General features: G+C 32.2%; 1 pseudogene across 1 annotated transcript; it reads left to right on the top strand.

Moving 5' to 3' along the window:
* The first annotated feature begins 7856 nt into the window (after positions 1-7856).
* On the top strand, positions 7857-8808 carry LOC149535712 (antifungal protein ginkbilobin-like protein pseudogene; annotated as a pseudogene). The gene has a single exon (XR_016357207.1). The product of XR_016357207.1 is annotated as an antifungal protein ginkbilobin-like protein pseudogene (transcript).
* Positions 8809-21084: the final 12276 nt, after the last annotated feature.

Consider the following 21084-nt stretch of genomic DNA (forward strand, 5'->3'; position numbering starts at 1 on the left):
TAAATTTTGATAATTTGGGAAAAGAGGAGAAAAAGTTATTAGAAGAATCCCTATACACAATGATGTCCAAATTTAAGAATACACCATTAGAATTTGCTAACTCAGTACCCAAGCCATTATATGATTTAGTTGAGCAAAAATGGCGCTATTGCTTAAATTTGGAGAAACAAATAAGGGAAACTACTTTGGCCCAAGTTATGCTAGAACTAACAAAAGGGAAAATTGCTAAGGAAAATAAGAAATATGGAGGAATGTTCACACCAAAGTATAGAGCCTTTAGCATTCTCCAAAATGACATTGAAGGTGTTATCAAGAAATCCACTTAAATGTGGAAATTAATCTATGGATTAACTATAGTAAAACAAGGAGAGAAGGACCCCTTTGAGGGTAAAAATGATGATAAAGAAGAGGATGACAAAGATGATAGCAAGGAAGAAAGAAAAATAGAGGAGGAGACTAAGAAGATGGATACTGACATGGCAACAACTGAACAACAACATGAGGAACAGAGTGTGCAAGATGTAAGGAAACTTAGGTGCGAAAACAACTTCCTACACTAATCTCATAAGGAAAGTATGATGCAAATCCTATTAAAATCTTCTACACTTACAAATTCAATATCATGTAAACAACAATATTGCAGCCAACCATGCATACATAAAATAGACAGAGAAAGGAACACATAACACAAGGATTTTTCGGTGGGGAAAAACCTTTCGGTAAAACAACCCCACCCCTTCAGAACTTGCACAATGTATTATCTTCAACATGAGGTTACAATACACTTGCAATGCAAGTTCAACATCAACAACAGAAGACTCCAGTAGCTACTCGCAGTACCAACAATACACCTTTTTCGCATCGCATCTCTTCACAACCCTAAAAATGCTTATAACATGTGCTTCACTTTAGGGCTACTCCCAAAAGGTAAACCGTATTAGGGTTTTACCATTCTTTGAGAAAATAGGAACCCCGAACCCCACTATTGGGGTAGAGTGTACAGTACTCAAATATCTTAGTTGCCACATGTCTTCACCTGTCATTGAATCTTCCTAACATAGCTCTTATGTGTCATAGGAATCTGTCATAACCGTTTTAGTCATGATCTCGTCAATTCAAGATGTTGACATATCAACATTATTTGCAAGAAATACATTTTACAAAACAAATAATAAGAATAGGAATTATACAAGGTTGAGACACCTTATTCCTAACACAAGACACACAAATGTCAAGTGCCGGTCCTCCTCATGATACAAGTGTACCTATAAAAACCATAATTGTCAAGGATGTCTTTGATGCATCAGCTCATAACCTCAACCCATTGAATGCAAAAGATTTGATGAAGATTTTAGATCAATCTACACTGCAAGCACAACTATGTACAAATTCTATTTTGATTAGTGTAGAAGAACTTCAAAAGGAAGTAATAGAAGTTGCAAGGGATAACGTGAACACACAAGAACCACCTTTTGCAATCCCTTCAATTACTAGTGATCAACCATTGATTCAAACAACTATGGACACATCAATCAAGGTTGACACAAGTGTCAAAGAGGACACAGTTGAGCAGAGGCAAACTACCACAGAAGAAAATGAGATAGCAACAAAGCAAACATGACAGATAGATACATTTTTACCTGAAGCACAGACACAAGGTGCAAGTCATGTCATTGTCATAGATTAGGATAAGTCTGAAGAAGGTGAAAGAAACACCGAAGGTAAAGGAGCAATAGTCCATCTGAGCATTTTTAACTTTACCAACATCAGGCTCTTCACCTACAAAACTTCTTCAGAAGCCGAGCATGGAAGCTATAACCTTTCAAATCTCAGTCCTAGGATCAAGCTCTTCTAAGGTTGAAAAGGTAATTCATTATGGTGATATAACTTTAGATGAAAAGAGTAATTCCAAAATTTGATTATGACACAATGACAATAGATCAAATAAGCATTCTACAACAAGCTTTAGAGAAAAAGAAACATCAAGAAATGCTTAGGAAGGAGTATAGACAAAAGAAAGTACTGTAAGATATTAAAGACATCTCTTTAGATGCATTCAACTTGCCTACTCCTAAAGAAACCAAGCCACTATTGGAATAATTGTCAGATATTGTGGAGAATGTTAATAATGAAGACTTGGACATAAATGCTAAACTTTTATAATGGTCTGAAAGAAACTTTCAAGGAAAAGTAAATGAAAAGATATCTATAGATATAGCACTAACACAAGTTGCATTGGCAACCAAGGTTAAGGATGTGAAGAAGGTACTTGAGAATATCTTCTCATTGTACACCAAATTGTGTGATCCCACACTCTTCACCCAAGACACAAGACATAGAATTCTATACTTGGAGAGGAATCTAAGCATATTAGGTGCATAGCTACCTAAGAACCCAGCTCAGAGTGAGAAGCATTTCCATACATTGCTTCAATCATAGAGTCAATTAGCTATGTTAACAACAGAAGAGGCTAACATAAGAGCCAAATTACACAAATTTAGGCCTCTCTCACCCCACACATGGAAATTCTCCATAAAGAATTAGGCTATGCAAAAAATTTGTTAAAGAAAGATCCCAATCTTTCTACATTATATGGCCTAGTGCACCTTGCAACCGAGCTTGCTATCCAAGTTAAGTCATTGGAATGTTGCATGTGAAAATTGGGATGTAGCTCTAAAAATAATAATGGAAATCCATAAATCCTTTTTGGAAAAATACACTATAAGTGTATAACCCTTTTGACATAAGTGTCAAAAAAGGGGGAGATAGAAGCAAAGGGGAGTAAATATGCAAGGAGTTAAGGGGGAGTAAATGAGTAAGTAAGAAAGGGGGAGATATACAATGAACAAAGAAAAAGGGAAGATATGAATTTTGAGCCTAGTGATATACATTTTTGAGAAATAAAATGCAAAGATAGAAATAGAGTAGAGCATATATCAACAAAGGTAGAACATAAAAGAGTATGAGTACATTGAAGTCAAAAAGTATTAGTCAGTAGAGACAAATCTACTCAGAATGGAGAGTAGATTTTGGATATAGAACAAACATATTAACTTAGGGGGAGTTATACATTTTGAGGTACATAGTTATTACAAAATTTTGAAATTTTAAAGTTCTTTATATAAGCCGATTCATGGATATGTTATATTTGAGAAGATTAGATTGATTATGTATATTCAAGTGTTTTTGACACTCATGTCAAAGGTGGAGATTGTTGATCTCAAATTGATTTTGAAAATTGAGTGTCAACACACTTAAGACATTTACTTAGTTCATGCAAAACTAGTAATGCATGTTGAGTATATTATGTAAATATAAGACCATGCCGAGTTGCAATGAGTGTCGAGTCACTCATGTGCCAACTCACTCAAGTGCTGAGTAGATAGACCATGTTGAGCAGTTCAAGTGCCGAGTGAATAGTAGATGTCGAGTAGTTTAGGTGCCGAGTCAGAAGTAGAATTATAGTATATATCGAGCATCAATAACTACATATGACGAGTAACATAGATTGGACATATTTGTTTGATATGGAACAAATAGCTATGTAAACCATTTTTCAGCTGACATAAGGATAGATTTTGATTCTTTAGAGATAAGGACGAATCTACATGCATATTCCCTATGCAATTACATGTAGCCAATTAGAAAATGAGAAGGTTTAAGTGGCAAAATGGATGAATCTCAGCTGTAGATTCATACCTAACCCTAAACCACCTCAGTCTTCTTAAGGAGGATAGAGCCCTAAATTTTCAAGAGAGAAGAGAGCATTGTGAAGGGGTGAATGATCTAATTGGAGGAGTGAATAGGATAGTTTGTAGAACATTCAAGGTGACTTAGCAGTAAGAATGAATTGCATAATTAGTTATGTGAAGAATAGAGGATAAAGGATACAACATTGTTACATCAGATCGTGAAGGATTAGTCTGAGATTGGATAGAGGTGATATGTTATTGGCAAGAAAGTGCCAATCGAAAGATCTATGTTGAGATATTTTGACAGGTGATTTTAGTTAAATCTCCTAGGCGGAGTAGTTCTAATAGGAATTACCAAATCCTTTAATAGGGTGGCATTCCAAGTGAATGATCTAAAGTCCTTTAACCATGCACACTTCTAACAGGGTGTTGAAATCCTCTAACAAGGTGGGACTTAACAACCTTTGTAAGCCTTTAACAAGGCAGGCCTTTCACAGGGCAGATCATGATTCATGGTCAAATCATTGTAACCTTAATTGGCTACACTTTATTGCAGCAGTAGTGAAGATTTGTGGGTGTCATCCCCATCCCAATTTTACCTTCTCATTGGAGGGTCTCTAGGTAATTATATCTAGTGTCAAGTGTGTGTGTTTGATTACTTACATGTTTTAGATGCATTTACTTTACATGTTATTTCAGTATGTTAATGCATGTGATATATGGATGGTGAAAGTTTTATGGGTCCAAGTTTAAACTCCTAATTCCCCCCTCCCCCCTCTCAAAAGTTTTCTTTTCTCACTTGTAATTCCAACAATGTGAAGCAAAAGATCAAGGAACTTAAGAGTTAGTTGAGTAAAAAATATTATTCGAGTGTTAGTTATGGAGGAGAAAGATGAAGAAGAAAATGTAATAGTGATCGAGTGTAGTGAAGATAGAGAAATCAAGTGAAATTCAAGCAAGACTGAACAATAGTGACTAAGTAGAAGAGCACAATGATGACCGAGTGTCAACAAAATAATAGTTTGTGAAAGAATTAAGTTTGAGGCCGACATAGTTGATTTTTTGGATTAGTCAAAATGTGTAGATGATAAGGATTGATGATATGGTGTATTAAATGCACAAATTGGGTTTGTTATGTGATGAAAGGAAAGGACTTAAGGAAAAGTTTCTAGAAGTTTCAAGAAAGGAATAGAAGGAAAAAATGATGGACAAGTTCATTGAATCTAACCAAACCCTAAGATCTATGGTGATTTTTAAGAGTCAAAAGATCATATCTACCTATTTAAGGAGGCATAAGAGATTTTTTCTAAGGTTGGTTCATTGTTAATTCACAATTTTTGTGAAGAACCTATGAAAAATAGAGTAGTAGAGGAAAAGTGGGAAGTTGGTAAAATGTGATTGGTTGAAGGGTTGCCAAGTAGATCAGAGAAGGAGATGATAATGAAGTCCAGCCAATGAACCAACATATGAGCTAAATGGAGATTTGAATTTGCAAAGTGAGTTGTATCTTTACAGATCAAACCTACTATTATTTTTTGACCATTATGGTAGTCAAAATCCTTTAATCAAGGTTGACCTAATAGTCATTTTATAAATCCTTTAATCAAGGTGACATTCTAATGGAATGATACGAAGTCATTGAACCAAACAACTCCTAACAAGGTCATTAAATCCTTTAATAGGGTCACATCTGGGAATGTGTTTTGTAACCTTTACATGGTTGGCCCTTAATCAAGCTCACTTTAGAAAAGTGAAAAGTGGTAATATGTTACTTGGTGCTTTTCCCAAATTGGGTTTTTGGGTTAAGTCCTAGTGTCATATATGTGTGAATGTCATATGTGGGATGCATTCTATTTATTGTTTTTTATTTACTATTAGTCGACATATACTAAATAAAGAGTTAAGTGATAAATGAATATGTTAAGTTGTTGATGAGTTCCTATATGGATCAAGTGGTTTTATGATATTGATTAAGTTGTTTGAAGTTTGTAAAAGTTGAATTGGTCCATCTAGACCCAAGGATAATTGATTCACCCCCTTCAATTATTCTAAATATTAAAATAGTAGGACCAACATCAAGTACACTTAGCCCTCAACATATCTATACTTTTACAGTAGATAGATGACAATAGTCACACTAATTCATTTGTTTCCCTCAATATTTTTGTAGCTTATCTTTGGAACACTATCTCAACAGAGAAATTTCCTGCCATCAATGACAAAAAATCTCTTAGTACAACATAGGAAATTTGGTCCACTCAAAAGGGAGCCTAAAAAAAGGGATGAAAAAGTGTTTGGCTCCAAAATATATCATCGCAAAATTAACATTTGATGATAATTTAGTTGTCCAACTAGGAATAAAGTTATAAAATTGCATAGAGTATAAATGGGCTTAAAAAATTCTAAGAGAAACATCAATAAAGTAGGTGTCAAGTAGAGTGTGAAATTGTTACAACTATACTAGCTACATTACTGCAACAAGATCTACTTGTAATAACCAATGTGTCGAATAAGTGTAGATGATTTTTTGAGATACTAGGGGTAAGGAAGTGAAAGGGAGACTAGGAGTACTGTAAATCACTTTTTCATTTTTGACAAATTTTGTAATAAGTTTTTTCTTAAGAGTTACACACCATTGATGTAATTCTATCATATGACATGAATGCATATTGTTACTATAGAAGATAATATAAATATTTCTTGTGGGAGATTAAATAGTTACTATTCACAACCATCAAAGAGAGACCACTAGAGGGAGGCATACTATTATTACTAAAAGAGAAAACTACAATGAGAGGAGTAAAGAATACATAATTATAAATTATTTATAATAAACATGATTCCAAATAAACCATTAAAATAATTTATCAACCAAATTGTTTCTAAATGCATTGACAATAAATATAACATAATATAAATATACATAACATTGAAGACACATAGTTTTTAGGATATGCATGCACACACAATCATTTTTACTCTATTTAACAAACATGGATTTGTTAAAAGTATATACTTTATGAGAATGAACCAAAGCATTGAATGAATAGGTGGAATGAACACATTAGCCAAGGTGTCTACATGTTATTGAAAATGTATGAACCTTAAAAAGTGGACCAACATCATGTGGGGATAGATAAAGAGAATAGATATAATGAATATGATCATTTAAGATTCTCTCATGAGATGTGACATAAATAAATGACAAGTCTTTAACACCAACACAATTTTACTACTAGTAGAAGGCTAATCAACAATAAGTGCATCAATACACTTTGAAGAAATAATATTATCATCACAAATTATTAAATACACATAAAATTATATGCATTATGAGCGCAAATCATAGCATTGAATAAAAACACAACCTAGGTATCTATGTGTGTTATTGAAAACATACTAACATTAAAGAGCGGACCAACATCATGTGATGATAGGTGTAGAGACTACATCTATGAATATGACAATTTAGGATTATCTTATTAAATGTGACATTGAATTAAAATGAAATATGTTTAATATTAACACATTATTACCGGTAGTGGAAGGTTAATCAATATTAAATACATCACTAGAATTAGAAGAAACAATATTATCATCGCATATTACACATTGCACATAAAGAATTCCAACCAATATAAATTATATGAATGAAGAAAAAGAACTAGATACCAAAACTTAAGAAACACATTTATAAAATTAAAAACACCATCTTAAAATGTGTATCAATACCTTTTAGGAAAAAAAGACAAGCAAATTAAAGTTGGATGAATTGAAAAAAAAATACATTACAAAAATACATCAAAATCTTCAATGTCATTATTATTATTAATGGTGAACAAGGATATGAAGCAATAGAAATCAATAGTTTTTCCTTTTCAATATTGTAAAAGATTGGAATCCCTACAACATAAAACAAAGAATCAATAATCACTCTAACTATAAATTAATTAAACAAAATTTCCAACCAAAACCAAAATGATTTGTAAGAGGGTACATTTTCATGCCCCACATCATGCACTTCGCCCAACGGACATCAGTTATTAAATGAACAAACAATGCAGTGTGATGTCCATGAATAGTAAGTAATGCAATTTACATGACCAATATTGTAAGCTCAATCAATCTATATATATCTATCTATCTGCAAAACCATTCATTCATTGAGAGTAACATTACAAGTTGTGAATAATAGAAGAAGCCTTGTAAAAGCTTTGCTTCATGGCGACCCGCTCTGACAGCGTGGCATTGTTCATTCTCGTCCTGTTCTGCTGCCACGTGGGCTCCCAAGCAAATATCAGGCAATTGGTTTCACACACATGCAACCCCATAAAAATCCCAGCTGGCAGCGGATTCTTCGACAATTTGGGGTCTGCTTTAGCTGATGCACTTGTCAACACTGCGTACCATGACTACAATTACAAGACCAGCCACGGTGGCAGCAAGGCACCCACTGCCTACGTGGCAGCCAAGTGTATGCCATATGTCAATCCCGACGAGTGCCACGACTGCCTCCAGATCATCACGGAGGGCATCTGGACCAGGTGTTCGAATGCTATTGGTGGAGAAGAGGTCCTCGTGTCATGTTCTCTTCGTTACGAGCAGTACTCTTTTTGATTGGAAGCTGACTGGACAGCTTTGATATTAATATTATAGTAGGATGAGAGTTTTTGTTTTGGAAGTAGATAAGTCTGCCAGCTAGAATCTAAGGCAAGAATAAATAATGTAATGTATCTCATCATGTCTTAAGAGAGAGTATGCAATAATTTCTTAAACTACATAAACTACTTAGGTCTAATCTTGGTTTTTTTATGTTTCTCCATTTCAAACTAAATGGTTTTGGGTTATTATGAGACTGTTTTTTCTTTTCATAATTTCTATGAATAACAAGAGTTCCGATTGAGCTAGAGTCTCATTCTTTTGTCTGAAATCATAACTATCGCATATCATAGAAAGTGTAGAGGCATAGAGAAGGACATGGAAGGAATAAGGACACCTTAATTGTAATAAGAGCACCTTACTCGTAATAAAGGTAAGGGTTTAGAAGATCCGAATAATTAAGGGGTTGCTTGTAATTTTTATTTTACATATTTGCTTTAAATCAATAATATCAGATTTCTACAATCCATTGTAAATTATGAAGTTAGCTTTTGGATTTAGTTGTGTGTATTTTTTAGCAACACTGGTCCATCATCAAGATAAAAGAGTGCAAGATTTGCATTGTATTTAAATTATTAATCTTATTGTTAAACAAAATTAATTTAGCCTAAAAGTAATCAAAAGAAATAGAAATTGTAGATACATAATAATAAAAATTATATTTATGGTCATTTACAATGATTTGAGATATAGAATATAAGAAAGTATGAATGATTAACGAATTATCTAAATTGTTCAATAAATAATAACAAAAAATTATGTAAGGTTATTTTCATAGTTATCATAATAATATGATATCTAAACTATAGTCAAGTACAAATGAAAGAACTGAAATTTGAAAATTTTGTTGTTGAATTCTAAAATAATTCATACTTCTTTCTTTGAATTAAGAGTAAAAGAAAAAAAAAAAAATTTAGTTACATATTTAAAAGTAGATATAATATATTTAAATATGATGTATTTACATAGATAGTCTTAATAACGTTTTAAAATTGATAAAGAAAATATGTATAATTTATTAAGTTCAAAATATTTTTTAATTCCAAAATATTCCTTTATATAATTATGCTTATAACTTGTTTTAATGTGTAATAAGTAGGAAGTTTAAGTTTGAATGTATTTTAAAATATCACATGGAAAATCAATAGAGTTTAAATTTAAATTATAAATTGGTAATAGTAAACTGTAAAATACTTTATACTTGTTAATTTCAAAAATTCTTATATGCATTCCTTTATATAATTATTTAAAGCCTATAAATAATCAATTGGATTTTTTTTAACAAAAGTAAATAAATAAGCATTGAGATTATTCATGAATATAAAATAAAATATATAATAGATATCAAAGTTCTTTAATAATACAAAATTTCATGTAAATAGTATAAATCTATATTAAACGAAAATAAAGATATTATATATATCTATATGGATAAATATATATAATATAAATATTTTATTTTTATTTGATATACTATACTAAATATTGATTTGTTTTAAATAATAAACTCAATATCTATAATTTTAAATATTCATAAAAAGAAATTTGAGATATCAATAATAATGTTTGAACATATTATTAGTTGAAACATACTAATATATATGCTTTTATCATTATATCAAGATTTTGAGAAGCTAAAATCTATAAATTTTGTTTTATTCAAAAACTCACTCACACACACACACACACACACACACACACACACACACACACACACACACACACACACACACACACACACACACACACACACACACACACACACACACACACACACACACACACAGAGTTTAAGAAGAACCCTTAATTGTTTTTTGGAATGTGCAGAAGTGTTTATGACTTTCCAAAAAATACATAAGTACAGTGTGTCGATCATGCTCAAAAGTTGAGATAATCACAGAGAAATTATTGACAACACATTTAGTTGATAAATAACAATTAAAAATGCACAAACTATATTATTGTGCAATATAATTTTACATTGTTGCATTTAATTTAGGGGTGGGGTGACATTTTTAGATTGTTTTATGTAATAGAGCATAAATAGAAGAGCTTTGTAGTGCAATTTTCTTCATTCATTTAGATATAGAGCACCAATTTGAACAAACAACAATCTTATCCTTGCTTTTTCATAGTCCAATAATCCAAAGAATATGAATGAGGAAAATCAATGCTTTATGTTAATCAAATGAATTTCGTAATCTAAAGTAAAAAGAGAACTTAGAATACAGAGGATATTAGGCAAGGGAGTCATAAAAATTGAATTTTTTTCATTTCCCAAAACCATATCAGATTGAAAATTCTTCTCAATTGTAGTTGCAACCACTATCATAATCTAATGAGTAGTATTAACAATGTAGTAAGAATTAGGCCCATTGTTTCCTAGTCAACAGACCACCAAAATTTCTTTTTGTGCAACATGGAATGCTTTAATGGTGATGGGATGACTGAAGGGGAAGAAGCTTTCAAAATACACTTGAAGAATGTCAAGAATTCTTGGAACTTTCCAAAAGTTGAAGATATTTTATTTTGAGATTTTTTGAGTTAAAAAATAAAAATACTCCTAAGAAAATTAATACAAACCAATGAAAAAGAGAAATTAATATTTAAAATTTAATTTAAAAATAAATCTAGTTTCCAACTTTAGAAATACATTGGTTTTTCTTTTAAAAGGTAATTAACAAGTGCAACTAGGAACATAAGCTCCATGTCTTAAGGGAGGGACTAATATGGCTTTAGGTAGGAGATCATTTTGTTGTAGTGATACATGTTATTAAATTTTTATATTTTATGAGATTATTAGTCCCTACTTTCTAAAGGCAGGGATTAATTATTTTGGTTACTTATTTTGCATTACTACCCATCTTTTATATTTGTGCACACACGCATATTTCCTACTTAAGCTATGGTCTAAAGAAGATTAACTAATAAATTGAATTATTACATTTTATTTCCTATTTTCTGATTGGGCATCTCTAATTTTCCTAGGAGTCTTTTTATTTTCTAGCTAGAAAAAATACATATTTTTTGGTGTTCTATCTAAATCCTTGTTTCTTTCCATGTGTTGTGTACATGTGGTAAATATAGAGCACTGTCTCTTGTAAATAGGTGTCTAAAAATAGGATATAAAGTAGCCTTGTTACATACTCCTTCACAATTCTATTTTCTCTTCCAACTTTCTTCTCAAATTCTACAACCTGCAACTTTCAAGTTGGCATTCTCTATTTTCTATGAAATTTAATTTTTTTCTCTACACAATGCAAATTTTGAAGACCGAGATTATTGTCTAAAAGTAGGTTTAGCGTTTGAATCTAAATATTGAAAATGGAGTCTCTACAATTGTGTTCTCATTTGTCATACAAACTGAGGCTTCAATAGTTCAAAATCCTTCCCCTAAAATTAAAATGTGGGATACTCTTGTGTGTTTTGTTTATAATTTTAACTTTTTTTGGATATTGTCTTTGATTGTTATAATTCAATGTCTTCACTAGAATGATTTAGTAGAGGGAATAAAAAACAACTCAAAATATCTAGTGCATGCTAAAATATATTTTTGGTTTATTTTTATTATCTCTGTTTGCATTTTTTCCCTCTCTGTTTGTTCTTTCTTTCTTTAATCAGTTGCATGTTAGAGAAAATTTGTCATATGATGTAGTTGTAGACAAATTATGTCAAAGTTGTGTTGCGGTGTTATGTCTGAAGCTTTTAGAATATGGGTAAATGAGTTGTTGCGATGCTTTGAATTTTTTCCATGCTTTGAGAACATGGAAAAAATGTGGGTCTAAAACTTATTGTAGATGTAGATCACATATTCAATTGTTGAGCAATGTACCATGCAACAATAGATTTTGGTTGTGAGTTATAAAATAATATCAAATTTTTAATAGATGGTGCTAGTAGGTGTAGGTAATTTAATGAAAAAATAAATCTAAATATCATAGATCACATTATAGAAACAATTGATTGAAGGAATAAAATATTAATGAGATATATTATAATTCAAATTATGCTTATTAAAATGAGAATAAATATAAATGAACATACTTTAATAGTATGGATCATATTGCATATACAACTAATAATAGGAAAAAAATAGTAGCAAGTTCAACTAGATTTTAAAATATAAAAAATATGTGATTATTCATCACAAGATATCTCTTATTTCTTTTAGTGACAAGTAAGCTTGTCCACCTTTCAATTAACAAGTACCATTTGAACCAAATAAGATCTAGTACAAGACGCTTGCCCTGGCCTCCATCAACCATTACAAATACAAGCAACACAAGTAGCCACATAGAAAGCTTAAGACAACCATCATAGAAAATATAAAACATGAGTTCCGTGGTATCTAATAAAAAGTATATACTCAATATGAGAAATTCATACAGAATAACATGTTAGGATGTAACACACTCACATTAATCATAACTAATCTAGGTATTAAAAGGCCTTGGAACCACATCAAACTTAACATTAGTATCCAAAATTATGTTACCAGACTAAAAATCCTTAAATGATTTGTAATTAATACTTCATGCAAAACACATGCAAAATTGAGGTATGCAAAATTTGGCCCAATTCAAATATTGTATTCTTGTCTAGCTTCACCAACTCCTAGTAAATGTTTGTTGAATAAAATCTAGTTCAAGGACTTATGCAAAAATATAGAACTCTCTTGTATAAGTCATTTCAAATATTCCTCAAATTAAAAACATGGTAATAGAGACAAACATACTTGCTTATAGTAGAGGAAAGAACAAAGAATAAATTATTTATATAATTAAAATGAATTAGGTTTTTAATAATTCAATTTATGTGCCTTGAAAGTTGTTTTGAAATATTATGAGTTATCATTTAGAGAAGGAATTGAGCTAGTCATTTGGGCTAGCCAAAAACATGTTGATATACACTTCTCCCACTTAGCCCATCATAGGGAGGGACTCCAACTATGATGTACACAACCCTTGTTTCATGATGTTATTAGATTTGTTTTTGTGAATATTTTACTATAATATTTAACATTAGAATATCTAATTTATTATTTTAATCAAATATTAAAAAAAAAGTGACATGTTTTGATTTTTTAAATTTATTATTAAAATTTTTGTTTGTGGTAAGTTATTATAACCTCCTGAATTTTAAAAGCTTTCTTTAAATTCTTACTTGGTAAAAAGTCTCTATTTTTCCTCACCCATTCATCTGTCACTTATAACTAGATCATACAAAACTCTTCTTAGGAGATTTTTATTTTGCGTGCTTTTTACTTGTTACGAATAAAATCGATAGGATGTGGAACGCACTAAGGAGATCTTCTAGTTTACACTTAAAGAAAACCATCTTTCTTGGGCAAAGGAAAACATATCTTCAAACATTCATATGAAATTGCAAGCTGAAATCGAGAACCAAACAATTGAGTCTAATAAGCCTCTTTATTTGTAAGTAAGAAGACATAGATTTAGGCAAATCTGAGAGGACCAATTGAAAAAAGAATAGGGTTGCAGATGTAGCTCAATTAGATCTATCAAAAAGTGTGTTTATTTGTCTTTGGATGGTTAAATAGTTGGTAATGTAGTTGAAAACTTGAGGATGTCAGTTCTTTTATGAAATGGGGTGGGGTTGGTAGAGAGTGGGAAAAATAAGGCAATGATGTCAAGAGAATTGATAATCTATAATTATATTGCAAACTAATTATGTATAGATGTAGTTAGATTGAACATTCATTAAACATAATTACTTATTCTTAAATACAATGGGCTATAAGTGGCTATGGACAATTTGATGAGAGGCTAATGTCAACATTGGTGGTTGTGGCCATGGAAGTGCCAACCATTGATGATAATGGATATTAGTTCCTAATTTGGAAATGGATATTAGGATGGATAATGTATCAAATCACAAGTAAATGTAAAACTAATAGATGGATTAAGTTAAGTAGTAAGGATGATTGTTAGCAAGGAAATTAACTAAGCAATGGATAAATAATACTTTTTGAGTTGACTGGATGAAAAAAGATAACTCTTGAGCTTGGAAACTAAGTAACAGTGTTTGAATGTGGTATTAGGGAGCCTATTGGGACTTTACATCTATGATTATGTGAACTTAACAAGAAAAAGATGTTTAAAAAAATACGTATCCTCCAAACTTAGTAACATTTAGACTTATCCTTACAGGTTCCCTAGTAGGGCGTTACATGTTTTCTTAATGACTCTCTATCACTCTTGGTCAAATACAAAACTCTTTATGTTGATGCAGGAGCATCCTTGGGTAGTCTACAATCCTATATGCAAGAAAATCAAGTTCAAATTTGTAGAGTTATGGTTTGTACTGTCAAGGGTGTGTTTAAGGCATATTGAGCAACCTTGTCCTAAGTGCACATGAAGTTTGGAGTGATCTCATTGAAAATAGACCCTTTTGGTAGCTCCTAGTATCATGTTCCTTATTTATCGGTAGACTTTGTAGATTGTATTCATGAGCTTCGGTTTGAGGGATTTAGCATGCATGCTCTTGGATTTGGATCATTGGATGGCATGTGGACCTATGCCTAAGGGTGTGTACTTTCATATTTTCAACTAAGTTAGTTATGCATTGAAAACTTGGGTCTTATCCTAAGTATTTAGTTATTTCATGTGTTTAATGTGTGTTACCAAGCCAACTTGTGGCTTGAAGGTTTATTTAATATGTGAGGGTTTATTTAATGTAACTTACTAGGATGACTTGTGGCTTGGTTTATTATAAGTAGGGGGTTCTTGTCTTCTCTTAAGACATCATTCATCATAGAGTTCAGTATGGAGTAACTAAGAGGAGTGAATTTTAGTAGAGCTAGTAGCTAAGTATGGGCTTGGGAAATAAGAAGGTTACTTGGTGTCTTATAAGCACAAGTTTAGATTCTTCTTGAGGTTCTCTACCAGATTGAGGTATATGATAGCTAGTGGTTGGATCTTGTGAGGTCTTGTAGAACTATTATTCTAATTGATTATATATTTGGCCATAACTCGAAAGGCCTTATAGCCAGGCATGTTGGATGTAAATCATATTATTATATTATGATAATTTACATTTTTTGGGATCAAAATATGTATTTTACTATTTATATTCATTGCGTGGTTAATTACAATGAGCTAGGATATCTCCTTTGGGATTCTTCTTCCTTGTACTACATCAAGTGGTATAAGAGCAGAGGTTGGAGCTAGTTGATCTTATAGAGCTAGTTGATCTTGTGGTGTTGTTACTTTTGGTTTGTGAAGATCTTGAAAGATGCCTCTGAGAAGATTGGACCTAGGGAAGTTGTAGATATCTATGAACTATGGAGACAAAGATTTTAGAGAAAGTTAAAGAAGATTCTAGATCTATGATGGAGAGGATGAAGAATGATATGGTGGTCATTGAGATCATGAGATCCATAGATCATGTACCTAGGAATGTGGGTACTGAAGATGGGTATGAGAAAGCTTCTGAAGATTTTGAAATTGGTGGATCTAGTGGTGGAGATGAAACTAATGACATGGACAAACCCGCGAAAGACATTTGATCAGTTAGATAGATCTTGATCTCAGTTAAAACTAAAGCATAAGATGTATGTTTCTAATTTCTATGATACTTTGAATCCTAAAGATATGATTAATTAGATTGGTGAGTTGGAAGAATAATTTGAGTTAGAGGATATTGGAGATCCACTTTGAGTAAGGTTGGCACATACTAAGCTAAAAAGACATGGTGCCTTATGGTGGAAAGAATTGCAAAGAGATAGAGACGAGGAAAGTGAAATAAAGACCACTAGATGGAGATTGATGGTGAAAAAAATAAAGGCTAAGTTCATCACTATTGATTATGAACTTGAATTGTTTAAGAGATTACAAAATGTGAAATAGAAGGACTTCTCTATGACAAATTATATTGAGGTGTTCTATAAGTTGACAATTTAGTCTAGACATAGAGAACTTTCTAAGGAAAAGGTGGCTAGATATATTAATGGCCTAAGATTATATTCACTATGAGATTGTTAGGATGAATATTACTTTAGTTAAGGATTCTTATCAGTATGCTCTTAGGGAAAAAGATAAGTTGAAGAGAAGACATCAAGGTAATTCTTGAGAGAAAGAAAAGAAGGAACACTCTGAGAAAGATAAATATATTTATGATGATAAACCAAAACTTGTTGATTAGAAGAGAAGAACATGTAAGGTTGCACATTTAAGGGTCATTGTTTCAAATGCGGTGAAGGACATAGAGATTTTGAGTGTCCCAATATTGATAAGAAGGTTAGTGATAGAAGAGTTGTTGTGGTGAATGAGAATGTGGATTCACTAAATGAGCCTCACAGTGAAAAGTTAATGATTCAGAGAGTATTTATTGGTAATAAGACATATTAACCTTGTTAGAGAAGGGATTTTATCAGGTTTCATTGTAAATCTAGAGGTAAATGTTGGAATGTAATTGTGGATGGTGGTAGTACTAATAACCTAGTTCTTCAAGAGATGGTTCAAAAACTTGGTTTGAAGAGAGTGATACATCCTTGTCCTTATAGGATAATTTGGTTACAAGATGAACATGATTTGGAGGTAAAGGATAAATGTCTTCTTGGTTTTTAGATTGGATAGTATGTGGATCAAGTGTTGTGTAATTTTGTGGAGATGAGTAGTTCTCATGTATTACTTGGTAGACCTTGACAGTATGATTGTGTCAAGAATGTGTTTACTATTGACAAGGTTGACATGAAGAATTCCTTGATTCCTTTATAAAATATAGAACTTGGTAGGAGGAACCTGAGTTTTGGTAGCTGAGTTGACTTGAAGGATTCTCAAAAAGTTAGATATCAATATTGAAAATAGACCTGTTGCACACTAGGGAAAGATGTGAAAATGATAGTCACAGGAAAATATTTGTAGAAGTGGAACAAAAGAAAGAGTGTACAAGTTGATGCTGTGGAGGACATGTACATAAAGAACTAGTTCAGGGATTCTATGTTGAACCCTAAAATTTTTTCTTCCAACTATTGAGAACATCTTTTCTTTGCACATGGGGTGTATGATGCAGGAGCATCCTAGGGTGGTTTGCGATCTTGAATGTAGGAGCACCAAGCACAAATTTATAGAGTTATGGTTTGCGTAGTTGGGGGTGTGTTCAAGGCATATTGGGAAACCTTGTCCTAAGTGTACATAAAGTTTAGAATGACTGTGTTGAAGTTAGAGCCTTTATGGTGTTTGTTGGTAATGTCTTCCTAATTTACTAGATGACTTTGGAGATTTTATTCTCGAGCTTTGATATGAGGGAGTTGGCATATCAACTCTTAGATTTGGATTTTTGGATGGAACATGGACCTATGCCTAAGGGAATGTACTTCCATGTTTTCATTTGAGTTAGTTATGCATTGTAAACTTGGGGCTTGTCTTGAGTATTTAGTTATTTCATGTATTTAATGTTTTTTACCAAGATAACTTGTGGCTTGGTTTAGTATAAGTCAAGGGTTCTTGTCTTGTCTTGAGACATCATTCAACACAGATTTTAGCATGTAGTAACTGAGAGGGGAAAATTTTAGCAAACCTATTAGCTAAGTGTGGGCTTGAGAAATAAGAAGGTTGCTTGATGGCTTGCAAGCACAAGTTTAGATTCTTCTTGAGGTTCTCTACTAGATTGAGGTCTAAGATAGCTAGTGGTTGGATCTTGTGAGATCTTGCAGAATTGTTATTGTAATTGATTATGTATTTGGCCATAACCTTGAAGGCCTTACAACTCACAATGTTGGATGTAAATCTTCTGATTCTATTACAAGAAATGACATTATTTTGGATCAAAATCTTTGTGTTACTATTTATATTCCATTGTGTGGCTAATTGTTGAAGGCAAGGATATCTCCATTAGGGATTCTCTTTCCTTGTATGACATCATATATTGATCTTTGAAATGCCACTAATATCTATTCCCATATTTATAGGTGTTGGTGCACTAATCTTGATCCCCTTTCTTGGTAGCATATCCTCAATAGTGTCTAGAGTAGACCCAGTGAATTCAATAATATATATTTTTTGTAGATCCTTCTCTTACATGCAAGATTCCTATTTTTAAGGGGATAGTGATTTTAACATTTTCTCTCTATGAAGGTATCCTAAGACTATGAATCATATATTTTTTGATTGTATATTTTCCAATGAAGTATGGAATTTTTTTGTTTCATCTATTTTTAGTAATATTAGTCCTTAGGAGGTTATTGTCAGGATGGTCCCTAGCTTTAGGAAAGACTCTAATGTTTTTTTTTTTTTCCTCTTGAGTGAGCTTATATGATTTCTTTGGAAGGATATCAGCCATGTTGGAGCACTTATTAACTCTCCGAGGAGAATAATTATCAAGATGATGTTTTTTGGAAGCTAATAGTCACATTGAATCTCTACAAAGGTAAATTAGAAAGACTTTTGTAGGATGACACAACTAGAATATTAACTTGGGATCAAATTTTTATGGATGAAATTAGGCAAAAAGAATTGAGGTACACACTCTGTTTGAGATTGGACTAACTAATTTTATGGCTGAATTGGAGAAGCAGATAAGGGAGTAGAGAGAGAAAGGGACTATGGTTGTTGACCTAGGGGTTGTAGCCATAGTGATGTCATTAGTAGTTGTAGACCCAAGAGTTTTGTTAACACATGAAGATCCAATTGTCATTACAATAACTTATCTAGCCAAAAATGAAATTCCTCAAATGGAATGAGGGACATTTAGGTTGGACTGTATAGGTCAAGAAGACCATCAATGATAGGAAGAATAGGGATACTTCATTGATACAAGTCTAAGATATGATCTTATGCTTTCTCTCAAAAGTATGTAAGATATGCTACAGTGGCAGAGAAGAGAAATGCTATAGGAGGCAACATTGTTGAAAATGTAATAAGAAATTTAATGTTATGTTTTAAATGCTTTTAGTTTTTGAAGTTTGTAATAACATCCTACATGTGGTGGCATACCTAGAGTAGCAGTTCGATAAGCTCTCCAGATATAGCCACCTAGGACCAGGTGTGTGGATCTTAAATTAGAATAGTTTTTTTTAGTTCGTAGGTGGAGTGTTTAATGATTTTTAGAATCCAATAATAGTTAGTAGGTAGTTTTTAGAATATTTCTGATTTAGAAAACGACTGTCTAATATTGGTAGAAAAAATGTTTTAGATTCTTATCCTTTTTTTGGATAGAAGACGTTCTTCTTTTCTAAATAAGAAGAAAACATTTCACATCCTTTAATTAGAAAAAGAGAGTCAGTTTTAAATAAAAAGCCAGTCGGCTATGTAAGAGAAGGAATCGAATTTGGAGAGATATGGAATATTTTTTTTATTTTGTCTTTGTGCAAGTTTTCGATGGTCTGAGTTTTGAATGGATTTTTCTTATCTTCTCACTAGAAACAAGTTGATAGTTTGCAGAAGATTAAAAAGTTTTAGTTTTGGGTCGAATTCGATATGTTTGCAGAAAATTAGTCTCAGTGCATGGGTAATATCTCCCAAATAACTGTTGGATTTCTCTCAAATTTTTATATGTTGTTTGAAACCTAGTTATGCAAAATATCAACAGTTGGATTGAGAAAATATTGTCTGGTTCAAAAGTTATACATGTCTGTTCACGGGTCTATCTAGAGACAGCAAGAAGCAATGTTTTGCAGAAAAATATACTTCGATGCGTGGTCAATATCTCGAGTTTGAACCATTGGATTTCTCTCAAATTTTTATATGTTGTTTGAAACCTAGTTATACCAAATCTCAATGGTTGGATTGAGTAAATATTTTTTGGTTCGAAAAGTTATTCATGTCTGAGTGCAGGTCTATCCGGAGGCAGCAAGAAGATATTTTGGGAGATTTTATTTTCAAAGTTTTGTTTTGAATATGATATTAGTGTGTGATCCTGGAGGTTGTAGATGCCCCTTGAAGCAACTCAGTTTAGTGACTAATTCCTCCTGAGTTTTCCAAGGTGTGGCTCTGCATCATTTTTGGTATCAGAGATCAGCAAAAGGTTTGGGAAAAAGTAGTTGTGTATATGTTTGTGTGATTGTGAAAGATTGAGAGAAATAGTCTGAGAAGAAGTCCAAGAGACTAGATAAGAAGAAAATAACCTAGCTAAGGAATGATGGGACAAGAAGAAGCAACTTTATTGTATCTTTTTAGAAGGTATCGACAGAGAAAGGATTCTAAACAGAAGGAGATAGAGGAAAAGAAGAAAAGAGAGAAAGAAGAAAGGAGAAAACAAAGAGAAGAGCTAAGCAAGATAGAAGAGGAGATAAACAATTTGAGAAGGAGACTTGAGGAGAATGACGCTAAGTTGAAAGAGAATAAAGCTAAGTTGAAAGAAGTGCAGTAAGAACACAAAGTGCGGCAACAAGAAGTGCAACAAGTATCTCTTGACGAGAGCAGTAACAAGACAAGCCCTATTGGATTTGAATGCAAACAATCTATGGTTGGAATAGTAACATGTCCTTTGAAAATAGAGAAGAGTACAATGTTGGAAGGTACTCCTATGAAAAAGATTTTGGAGGCAACTGATGAAGCCTTAAATATGCATAATGAAGAAAAATGTCAAGAGGAATGGCATGAAGATGAAGCTAAGGAATGTGTAACAGAAAGTTCTAAAGAAGAATCTGATTTATGGGGAAAATTTGCAGCCATTGTGGGAGAATGGAAAAGGCATGGCGGTAGTACAGAAACTCAGCTTGAAGAAGAAAGGAAAGAGTGCAATACTGTTATTGTTCTTGAGCAAAGTTGTA

This window comes from Cupressus sempervirens, chromosome 10, assembly GCF_028749045.1.
Source record: "Cupressus sempervirens isolate cs-2001-9-10 chromosome 10, ASM2874904v1, whole genome shotgun sequence".
NCBI lineage: Eukaryota > Viridiplantae > Streptophyta > Pinopsida > Cupressales > Cupressaceae > Cupressus > Cupressus sempervirens.